The sequence below is a fragment of the Pinus tabuliformis genome, chromosome 5_2 (assembly GCF_031772625.1).
Source record: "Pinus tabuliformis cultivar Carrire ecotype Pingquan chromosome 5_2, CPIR1, whole genome shotgun sequence".
NCBI classification, from domain to species: Eukaryota; Viridiplantae; Streptophyta; class Pinopsida; order Pinales; family Pinaceae; genus Pinus; species Pinus tabuliformis.
The window spans coordinates 13290241-13298756 of record NC_142306.1 but is presented as its reverse complement, the minus strand read 5'-3'; the positions used below and the strand labels follow the sequence as shown (position 1 = coordinate 13298756).

General features: G+C 36.7%; 1 long non-coding RNA gene across 1 annotated transcript; it reads left to right on the top strand.

The window, feature by feature from the left end:
* Positions 1–6650: 6650 nt before the first annotated feature.
* On the top strand, positions 6651–8031 carry LOC149157229 (uncharacterized). The gene is made up of 3 exons (XR_016261638.1): positions 6651–6976; positions 7710–7823; positions 7959–8031. It is a non-coding gene; the product is annotated as an uncharacterized LOC149157229 (long non-coding RNA).
* Positions 8032–8516: the final 485 nt, after the last annotated feature.

Sequence of the window (8516 nt, the reverse complement as noted above, 5' to 3'; positions counted from 1 at the left end):
AGTATTGTGGCATCATTGAAGCTAGTAAGGAAGCCTTGTGGCTTCGTTAGATCCTGTCAGAGTTTGGTTTTCAGCAGTAGGATGCGACTACACTTTGGTGTGATAATCAAAGTGAAATTAAACTATGAAAATATCCAATTCAACATTAGCGTAGCAAACACATTGAACTACACATGAACTTCATCAGAAAGCTCATTCATGGCCATGTTCTTGAACTGCAATTGTTCAGTCGATGATCAAGTTACAAACATCTTTACAAAGGATCTCACAGAGGCAATGTTTACTGAACTTTGATTTATGGTTGGAATTCAAGAATTTGTCATTACGAGGGGATAGGCTCTAATTGTGTCATCTTTGTACATCCTTCAATCCTATCCCAAGTTGTTCTTAAGGGGGGGTGTTAGGATATTTTGACACATAGGAAATAATTAAGTATAACTTGATCTAGTGTATAGTTAGGTAAAGTGTGTTTCCTTAGCATGTAGTTCTCACGATATGTTCTAGACATGAAGAAATCTGATGGTTCATTCTCTCCTCAGTATTATTGATACTTGATTCATGTCTTAGCACCCAATTGGTCCATGATTTCTATTTAAAGAGCATGGAGGGTCATTTGTTTAAGACTGTTTTTGAGAGAAGCTTATGTAATTTTTCTTTCTTTATATCAATAATTTTTCCTGAAGTGGCCGCATTGGCTCAGGTCGTGGACTGTTTCCCTCTTTGACACATCAAGAATACTAGTGTACTTATATGTGATTTGTTTGTGAGAGGTGTCCTTTGGTGTTCAATCTAAGGAACCTACCATGTAAATTCCTACAGAGACACTTTTAGATACAATTTGAAAGTACCCCAACTATGATAAAGATATGTATTCCATCATGCATGTTTTCTAGTGATGGAATCATTACATTATGGGGTAGGAGAACGTCATCCACACCGATCGTTGACCTCTTCAATTTATACAAACACAAGGGAGCAGAACGATCGCTATCAGAACTAGTCTACATATCTGCAACAATTCCACTTCAACATTAAATACAAAAAAGGAAGTACAAATCATGCTACGGGCTCCCTCAAATTCTCCCCAATTAAAACACTGAATATTGTTCTCAACTCTTGTTTCCAAGAGACCTATGGATGGCCGCAACTATACAAAAATGATGAAGAGTTCGCATCCACATACCAGATGCTAATAGATGGAAAGAAAGTTCCTAATTTCCACCTCTAGGAAACCTTATTATGCTACTTGGGCCAACTTTTTGATCCTTCAAGCGAGCATGCCAAGATGATTTGGCAGACACACTACAGGCGGGTCGCAGGACACTTTGGTGTGGAGAAAATTGTATTTGTACTACAAAATTACTTTTATTGGCCAAAACTCCGACTAGATGTTGGTAAATATATCAGATCCTACACTACTTTTGCCATCACCAAGCTAACCATCAAGAAGCAAGGTCTGTACACTCCTCTTCCTACTCCAAGCCAGTTGTGGTAATCCATCTCCATGGACAATATGTCTGACCTCACTTCTACCAAGCATGCTAATGACTGTGTATTTGTGGCCGTGGAAACTTTTTCTAGGATGACTATATTGGCGGCCTACAAGAAGAGTATCACAGCAGATGACACTGTCAAATGCTTCTTTGAAAAAGTGTGGGTACATTTTGGGATCTTATAGACCATTATATCACATTAGGATAGCAAGTTCTTGAGCACATTTTGGTGAAGCCTCTGGCTACTATTGGACACCGAACTCACCAAGTCGACTTCCTTCCATCCCCTGACAGATGGCTAGACAAAAGTCGTCAATAAGATGATAGTGCACATACTCCACATTTACAACTCCACGCATCCACGAACCTAGGTTGAGAGTCTTCCCTATGTGCATCACATTTATAATAGAGCTCTCCATTACTTGACTGGTCGCAGTCCCTTTCAGGTGGGTCTAGGATTTCAAACATTGTGTCTTATTGATGTTGCCATGCCTCATGCAACTACATAGACATAATCCACAAATGTATTGTTCAAGGTTGATAATGCGGTTAGATTTTTGAAAGCATCCAACACATCAGCCAGTAGGTTCACGACATCTTGTAGAAGTCAAATGCCAAGTACAAACAACGACATGATTAACATCAAGTGCCACATAAGTTTTAGGTGAGCGATGAAGTTTGGTTGCATTTGCACAAAGAATGCCTTAATGAAGCCCATTAGAAGCTCAAACCACTCAGATATGGTCCTTAAACCATTACCAAGGTTGTGGGAGACAATGCTTTTGAGATCAACATGGCCCCATTCTTTGGCTTGCACCTAGTGTTCAATGTGGACTGCCTTTGACCATACTTCCCACCATTACTAGACACATCAGACATTGCAAAACAACTCACCCCAACAGAGTTAAACCCAAAATCCATGGAATAGGCCAAAATTGATCAAATTATGGAAATGCAGATCAAGAACACTCGCCAACAGAAGATCCAACTATATCAGGTTGTCAAAGATGTCCAACTCCTGTACCAAGGTAAGTGGCTCACCAAGGACCAATTTCCGCAGAAGTTTCCCCATCTCATGGAGGCACTCAAGGAAATGGGGACTATTGCTTCCTAAGGGGGGAGGACTGATCCAGGTAGATGTTGGTGGCCACCCACCTATTCCACTTAAACCCCCACCACTGTCTCTATCAGTTTTTCATTTTCCTTAGTTGTAACACAATTCACTATTTTTAGCAGTTTTGCAAGTCCTCAACTTCCAAAGCTGTTTTGAGGCCCTAAATGACATTTATTTTTGGAAAATCAAGGAAAACATGAGTGACCACTCAATGTTTCCCATTTGAAATTTTCATTCCTCAGATAGATCTTTCTAATGAGGTATTGTTTGCATCAAACAAAGATCACATGTTAAAGTTACGAGCTAGGGAAGTTGACGTGCCAATTTACCCAAACGAGGCCTATAGTTTTGTCACTTCATCTCCTAGGGTTAGGTTTTTGGATGTTTAAGGTTTTCCATTATTTCTCAATAATAAATAAGCCTTCGAACCTCATTGTAACATAGTTCAGAGGCATGTAGGGGCCACATCTCTGTATTTATTGTTATACCTATAATTTGTTCTATTCCTATTTAAGTTCAGACCAATGAGGGTTGAGGCGGTTTTACCTCAAGAAGCCCAAGTTGGTTTTATTGTGAGTCTCACATTCATGCTTGGAATATGGCACAAGGGTGATTGGCTAAAAGAAAGATTTGGTTCAGCCAATATATGGTCGAGTCATTCTTGGAACCGCAAACCTAGTTGGCTTATGCATTCATTAATAATAGCTCATTCTCCTTTGTATTGGTTCACATGCAGTTTTCATGTCTATTATATCCTTTTTATTTTTGTTGGCTATATGTTGGTGATTAGTATGCTTTACGACAAAATTGATTTATGGATCTCATCATGTTTTTATTTTCAAATTAATGTACAATGAATATATGAACTAATAGATGATAAGGAATCTATTGTGATAAGGCATCAATGCTTCTTTACGAATCTCAGATAAGTATGAGACCCCTATGATCAGATATGTTGCTAAGACCTATAGATCGCATATTAGTGACATGTTTGACAAAATGTTTGTTATGGCTAGCAAGGGTCTAGTCAAGCCATTCATTGTTTTCATTAGTACCTTTGTTCCAATGTCATTTATCATTTCCAAAAGTTTCATGAACTTCTGGGTAGTGGCCCAAGTCCTCACTTTGAAAAAGTGGCATAGAATCTGGGGATGCTAGCTCAGAACTAGCTGAAAAAGTCCACAGTCGCTAGTATGCCTTACTGTGGGAGAGACCAGAAGTCCTCAGTCACATGCATGACTTGTCATGGGAGTGACTAGGGTTCTTGTTTAGTGAAATGTTAAGTTGTCTCAGGGGTTGGTCACCTGGAAGTGTTAATTATCTCTTGAAGGTTCTGTAGCATTTGTGGAAGGTGAGATTGGTTTGGTTTTGTCAGTTCCACTTCCTTAATTATACAGAGGGAGTTGAATCACATCATAGTATCCTCTCATTAGATGTTTACCCTAGTGGTCCTACTAACATGGGTAAATGGGAGAGGAGGGTGTTACAAAGGACACAACAATAACAATAGTGGGCTTCTATGAGGCACTACAATAACAACATAGTGGATACATTGACACAACAATAAAAATAAGGGCCTGCACTAACAATACAAATAAGGGAAATACACTAATATTATAGGGACCTAACATAATCACAACCAAATGTGGTCAACCATAGTCAACGATAGACAAATGTGACCAACAAATTTAATAATGGCTAGTAATAATTTGACATTGTCAACCATAATCAACCATGGTTACCCAATTTCAAGAACAGTCCACTGTGGTCAACCATAAGGAACGATGGTGAACCAAAGACAATCATAATAAAACGTCGTCAACCATGGCATCCATAATCACATTAGAGGATTTTTGGGGTAAAATATGAGCCTCAAAACAAAAATGTACAGCAAAAATGAACTTGATAAGAACTAATAAAATTCAAGATGATGATGTCAACCATGGGGATGATTCATCATTTTTGGAGTAAAAAAGTAAAAAGACTAAAAAAAGTAAAAAACAAAAAAACTCTCTTTTCAACTCGTATTTTCAACTTATTTCCCTATGATTTTACTCAAATTTCAAGAAAAAGCACTCGTTGGATGCATAATTTACTTTCTCATCTGAAGAGTACTGATGTTGCATAATTTCGATGGACCCTACAATATTAAAAATGAGAAATACATATAAAAAAATGTGATTGTAATCACATTTTTTCATGTATTTTTTATTTTTCTTGTGGCAGGGACCATCAAAATTATTGAATATTGGTACTCATTGGATGAAGAATCAAATTCCACATTCAACAAGTGATTTTGCTTGAAATTTGAGTAAAACCATAGGGACATAAATTGAAAATATGAGTTGAAAAGGTAGTTTTTTATTTTTTCCCTCTAAAACTTGATGATGTAATATAATCTTATTTTATTATTTCCACTATTATTTTATAATATTCCTTAGGAAACCTATTTTAGACCTCAAAATTTCTCTAATGAGCACAATGAACATGGTCCACAACAACTAACTATAGTCAAACATGAGGAACAAAAGTAAAAAAAATTCAACTATTGTGAACCTTTTTGAATTAAAGCCAAACATTATCATCCAAAATTAACCATTGTCAAATATGATCAATCGAATTCAACCATCATAGACCATGACTTATACTAAATTTAGTGATATTCAAGCATTGTTTTAAGCAAATTCAACTATTGTCAAACATGCTCAACAATAGTCAACTATGGTCAACTATGGAAAACCAAAGTCAAATATGGTCAACCATACTAAAATATTACAAATAATTTATGATAAAACAATTGATAATTTGATTGGGATATTTACTAATCCTCCTCACTCATGTTGTGAAGTACAACCATATAACTAAAAGTGGTTGATATACACTAATCAACATTATAAATTTTAAAAAATAGAAATTAATATCTATCAATATGCATCAACTACATTTACTTATATAGTTGTGTTATTGAATAACATAACATACACAAATCCAAATACAAATGGCTCAAGTGGAAATTTGAAACGTATAACATGACACAGATCAATATATATTAACCACATAAACTTCTGTAGTTGTGTTAGTTCAATAATAATAATAAGTGTTTGCTTCGTTTGTCGAAGTTTAAAACTTGATTAACTAAAATAGCATGCTTAGGTAGTTGCATTAGACTAAAAAAATGTAAGGTAGTTGACCGTAGCATGCTTAGGTAGTTGCATTAGATTAAAACAAATGTAATAACTAGCAAGCAGATATACAATGATATATGGTTTAACTGTAAGTTGGGTGAAACTAATGAGATTGAGTTCAAATCCCATTGAGTATATGACTTACTATGATCTCGGCTTAAGTAGTAGATTACGCTAGATTCTGCTTATCCGTGAGTCTAGGCTCTTGCTAAATCATAAGATCTGGGACTGGATATACTCCGAGTTCAAATTCCGAGTTCAAATCCCATTGAGTATATGAGTTGCTATGAGCCCGGCTTAAAGAGTTGATTACCCTAGATTCTCCTTATCTGTGAGTCTAGGCACTTGCTAAATCATAAGATCTAGTAATGAATATACTCTTGGTGTTATAAGGTAGCCACAAAAGTTAATCCTAGACATACTTTTGGTCATATAAGATAGCTAGGAAGCTTGATCGTAGACATCCCCTAGATTAGTCCAAAAATTTATGAATTCACTATAAATTTATGAATTCACTATAGTTAAAAAAATAAAAAATAATAAACTTATTCTCGTTGTTTTAAAAAATAAAAGAAATCACGGTTGAGAATCCTTCGGACAAATGGAAATCGGAAGTGAATATGGAACCCATAAAGAGAAGACAGGTGTTTTAGCATCGGAATGTGAACGTGATGCATGCCAAAAGAATTAGATAATGAAAAAAAAAAAATGGAATTGGAAAGCGAAACAGGCGTAATCATCGAAACAAGTTGCCCGAAGTTTATGAAAAAGTTGCAGGTCCACAGTCTGTGTATTGATAAATCACCACACTGACCAATACTTTATTCACACTTTATTCGTACCGTGTTAACCATTCAGTACACCTTCGCTGCTCTCCAAGCGCCATAGTAGTACCATCTTGCCCTCTGCCTGTACAGGAGATTCCACCGATGCTTTTGCCAAGCTTTTCCCCTACTGGCACTGTGTATTTACTCGACAGTTTCCGGCATTCCTTTGGTTGTATCTTTGTTGATCATGGAAGGATGGTCTCCTTGGGTAAGGAGCTGACAGAAGAGAGTGGGCACAGATAGCCCTAACATTGCTTGTGTGCGGAGCGATGCGTGCCTGCCGTCTCTATCTGTCATCTCTCAACCACGGAAGAACGCGCGCAGGGACGAGCGCCAGTAGTACGGTGATTGTAACTTGTACGTATTTGCTCCATTTCGTTCATTTTTGTAAACCTTCTTTTTGTTATCGTTGTTTTCAAGGCGGATACTTAGGAATTCCGTAACCACCTTAAATCCCGACAGTTGTCGGATTGCCGCAGAATCACCTCTTATTTCTAGCCGGGGAGATTTCCTTGCTTTTTGCTGTTTTTAGTTATCTTGCCTTTTTTTAATTTTTATTTTGCAAGTTGAATTTGGCAAGTTTGAATGTTCAATCAGGGTTCGGGAAGAGCTAAATGTGGTGTTTCAAACTCTGAGAGAAGGGTTCTTTTTCGTCTTCAACGACGTTTTAAAATTTGTATACAAATGATTCCTTTTTCGTTGCAAGAGAAATGTCATTGTCCCTTTCAAAATTTAATCCCAAATTAGGGAAGGAAGCTAGGAATGGCGCATTAAAAGGCGTGTTTGGTGACATGTCCGGTAACATGGCAGTTGGATGGCTTCAGGGTGTATGTCTCTTTGTAGCCGATCCCGCTCTAGTCAATCCAACTAAATTGGCAGTGTATTTTGGGCATTTTCAGGATTTTGAGAAAACGCACGGATACGTATTTGGATACTGTTAAACGCTTTGTCTGCTGTCTGTGCATTGTGTTAACTTCTATTATCTTGTGTATAATCTACAATGTTCAGGCCTTCATATTGTTTTTAGAATTACTTGTTTCAATGCAGAGAGGTCCATGTATTGTCTTTACAATTACTTGTTTCAATGCAGAGCAGTCCATGTACTATCTTACGAAAATGTCCGACTAAGAGTTACTGAACGGATGCGGCAAATAACGACGTTCATTTCAAGCTATAAGCCGAGTGTTTGAATGAATGAATACACGTAAGGCACTTCCGAAGTGCTAATCTCCATTTAAGATTTTTCTCCTACCTCTCTCCATTGATTTTAGACTTGCATTTTATTTAAAGCTGTTATCTCCTTCATGTGATTCTTATGTTGATTTCTATGATGATACAGATTGGGCGATCGGAGAAGACGATTCAGTCATTTTCTCCGTTCTTCAGTCCCAGATCTGAGCGCATTCAAGGTTAGGATATCTTTCCTACTTCTTTCGGTCAATATTTTATGCTTAGGTTACAGCGTTAAAGGGATTTATCATCAAGCTTCCATGGTTCTTTGCCAATCGATTGAAATAAAATTCTGTGAACATATTATTTTGGTTATGGGAGCACAAGTCTAGCTGTAGAAGTAGATGGAGTATTCTTTTTATAAATTAACGAATTTAAATTTATTATTATTAAAACTGGTGGGATTTCAAACACCAAAATTTTAGAGGTTAGAGTTGGTGATGGGATTATTGCTTGTATTCTCTTACACTACCTGTTTATGGGTGAGGCTTTCAGAAATTTAAACACTGATTAGACTATTTGCGAATTGATTCCAAACACCAAAACTCCAGAGGCCAGAATTAGTGATAATATTATTAAGGAAAAATGTAAAAAAAAATCATTTCATCTATTAATTAAACTATCTAAACCTTATAAATAATTAAGACTCCAGAATATAAACACTAAG